At 42.6% G+C, this 3,686-nt stretch overlaps 1 pseudogene; it reads right to left on the reverse strand.

Annotated features, from left to right (window-relative positions):
• Positions 1–1,268: 1,268 nt before the first annotated feature.
• On the reverse strand, positions 1,269–2,809 carry LOC100617874 (pleiotropic regulator 1-like; annotated as a pseudogene).
• Positions 2,810–3,686: the final 877 nt, after the last annotated feature.

Raw genomic sequence — 3,686 nt, forward strand, 5'->3', positions numbered from 1 at the left:
GGGATTAAAATCTAAAAATAGACATGAGTTACAATTTAAATCTTCACAATCAGAGAAGAGCTAGGTATTTTCATTGTTATAATCAGGGGAGAGTTAAGTTTGGTCTTTACATTAGTCATTTTGTAGAAGATGTCAAACAGAAAAAAAGAATAAAGTGAAATGTAGTCTGATTTGATTGGTATTCAAACTCCATCAGTGCTTTCTCTAGAGGTGGTGGGCATTTTTCATTGAGTCTGTAGAATTGTCTTGGATCAGTGCTTTGCTAAGAATAAGTAGGTCATTCAGGTTTGTTCATTGAACAACATTGCTGACACTATACAATGTTCTTCTAGTTCTGCTCACTTCACTTTGCATCAGTTCATGTAAATCTTTCCAGGTTTTTCTAAATCATTGTTGGTCATATCTCATAGAAGAGTAGTATTGCATTATAATCATATGCTATGACTTGTTTAGCCATTCTGCAAATGGACGATGGACACCCCCTCATATCCTAATTCTTTGTCACCCCCAGAGAGAGATTATGTATAAATTTTTGGAGTCAGGGGTTATGCACTCATTACATGAAGTCATAGAGTTCCTTTAGGGTCCAGGCGAAGAGCAGCAGCAACAAACTAGGCAGGACAAGAAGTTTGTAAAGAGGCTCAGGGATTTGTGGAAACCCTCTTGATGACCTCAGGATTTAGGTGCTTGGTTACCTCCACAGTGTAATAATTAAAATAAATATTTCTACCCAGATATACATTTTATAAAGTTTATTGGAAGGGCAGACATTGTTCCTCTAAGTAACCTGACCATGTGGTGCCTAGGCTGCTGCCAGTCTCTTCCTCATTCCCCCTCACCTACCTGCTTTGTCTCTTCTCCGTTCTCCCTTTCAATTCTTCTCTTGGTTCTCTCGATACTACCCCAAACCTTAACTTTTATTGACGTACAGAATGTACACCAATGCAACCCTGGCACAACTGTGGTATGTCAGGAATGTTTGATAGACAGGTAAAGCTCCTCAGAAGGGGGAGGGGATAAACTTGACATCACAGTCTGAAGTTAGGGACCATTTTCTTCCATTTCTGGCTTGAGGGCATCCACTGAGATGAGTAGGGTTTGGAGTCTCCATGCATAAGACCACAATGGTTTTTTGTTTTAGTTTAAATGTGATGAAACAGTGATGACTTCTGCTGAGTTTCTCTTTTGTAGTCCTAGAGGGCACAGTTTGACTGAAGGCATTTATCCAATTCCAATAAAACATGGAAAGTTCCATACAGGTTGCTACTTTAAAATTTTTCCTTCTTCCTAATTTCTAGTTTCCAGATGACTGGATGAGCTTTCTTGGTCATTGAATTGAATCATTTTCTCAGGATACTTTAATGGTTTTATTGGCTTCTGCAGTTAGCACTTGACTTTCAGATTGGTCCAAGACACATACACATATTCCCGATTCATAGTCCCAAGACCCAGGCTGCACAGCTGAAGGTAGTCTCTGGCAATTGTATCCACTTCTCCAGTCCCAAAGATGTAGAGTGCCATTATCTGCTACAGACGTCAGAACTGTTCGAATTCATAGCGAGAGTATAAATTACTAAATTAATTACATGGCTTTATGACCAGAAAGGTTTTGAATGAAGTTTCCATCAGGGGATTTCCACTGTTTTATATTATCTGGGGAGCCAGAGGCAAATGTGTATCCAGTGGGATGCAAGACCACTGCTCTCACTGACCATTTGTGATGGGTCAGTGTGACCCTTGTTTTTTCCTGACACCAAGTCACATAATCTAATGGTCAAGTCGTGGCTTGCTATCATGATCTGTGGCTCAGCAGTGTGACACTTCACTGTAGCCACTTCCCCTGGGTGCCCTGCCAAAGTGTGCATGCTGGCTTTTGTCCTCACATCCCATATCCTTGCAGTGGAATCTCTGCTCCCAGTCACAAGCAGTGTGGTGCAAATACAACCCATAAAGGACACTTAGATGTCCATGATAATGTCTGATAACTCCATTGTATTTGAGATCCCAGCACTTCACCTGATTATCTTCTCCACAGAAGAGGTAAGGACTCCTTGCACTTACTGTCACCCCCTCACAGTACTGATATGTCCTGTCAACATCACTTTTAATTTGCCACTAGCCAGGTCCCAGGTTTTTATGGTCCTATCAGCAGAACCAGTAACAAACCACTGATTCCCAGACTCAACAGCAGTGCGTCAGACCCAGTCGAGATGTCCACAGATTACTCAGAATAGTTTCCATAGAGCATGCCACGGTGGTTTAGGCACCATATTTATGTACCCTTTTGGCCCTCATTTCAGCATTCTTGGTGCCACCAGCTTCCATCAGAGCTATAGTTAATTCATGTAGCTCTGAATGTTCAGGAAGGCCCAGCATGTTGGTGAATACTACCCAGGCTAGCTGAAGTAGGGCTTGCCTCTGACCTGGATTGTGAAAGAGATGGAGCTAAGCCTAATGACTAAACAGTGGCTACAGTCAGCATTTTTGGAATCCTACCTTCTGCAGTCAAAGGTCCTGGTGGATACTGATGTCTAATAGTCCTTCTATATTGAGGTTCTTGTCCTTGATTGGCAGGATCCTCCTTGTGCCAGTATACATTCACTGCATGCTGAAAGCCTTTCTGTCTATGATGTTCCAAATTGGCATGTGCAACACAGGACCACACTCTCCATTTGACAGACATCTTTAGCCTGTGACTCTCTTTATCTTATTTTACTGGCTCTGCATGATTGGCCACAAACATGTCATGGATCCTCTTCAATGATCTGAACATGAGTTTGTCCACAGAATCTTTTTGAATCATCTCCATCTTGAGGCCAATAATATCCAAGAATTCACCTGATTTCTCTGTAGGCACCTCTGATGTCCTGCTACCAGGCTTCTCTGTCAGGGACAAGGCTCTAGCTGGAAGCTAGACTTGAGCAGAGAATTCTCTTACCGAGCCACTACTGGGCATTTATAGTGTTTTTCCACCCAGTGTTCTCTCCCCCTTTTCCATTCATTTAAATGTGTGAATCCATAACACATTCTCTCTCTCTCTCTCTCTCTCTCTCTCTCTCTCTCTCTCTCTCTCTCTCTCTCTCTCTCTCTCTTTCTCTCTCTTATATACACAGGTTCTCTATACATGAGAGAGAGAGAGTTATGGATTCACACATTTATATATATATTCAGTCCTGCCATCAGATCCTCATGACAGGTATTCTATGGTGAACTGTCAGCTGGACTCAGGAAACAAGGTCGACCAAAGAGAAGATTCAAGGATCAGCTAAAGTCCAACTTGAAGTGGACTCGCATTACACCAAAGCAACTAGAACTCGCTGCCTCTGTCAGAAGCAGCTGGTGAACCCACATTCACCATGCTGCCACCACCTTTGAAGATGAGCGACGTCGATGTCTTGCCGCTGTGTGTGAACGCCGACACCAGGCCACAAACGCATCTCCTGTAACAACTGGTGTCCCATTCCCCATGTGCCACAAACTGTGCGCCTCAGCCTTTGGACTCCAAATCCACATGAGGGTACATCAGCAGATACTGCACAAAGACAATAGTCATTCTGTCACCAAGAGACTACCACTATATATATATCTCAGGAGAGAACCTGTAGAAAAACTCCTTTGTTTTCCATCATCAAATCACCATTCCTCAGGATTGTAACACCTATCTGAATGAACACTTAACTCTGAAA

This window comes from Monodelphis domestica, chromosome 3, assembly GCF_027887165.1.
Source record: "Monodelphis domestica isolate mMonDom1 chromosome 3, mMonDom1.pri, whole genome shotgun sequence".
NCBI lineage: Eukaryota > Metazoa > Chordata > Mammalia > Didelphimorphia > Didelphidae > Monodelphis > Monodelphis domestica.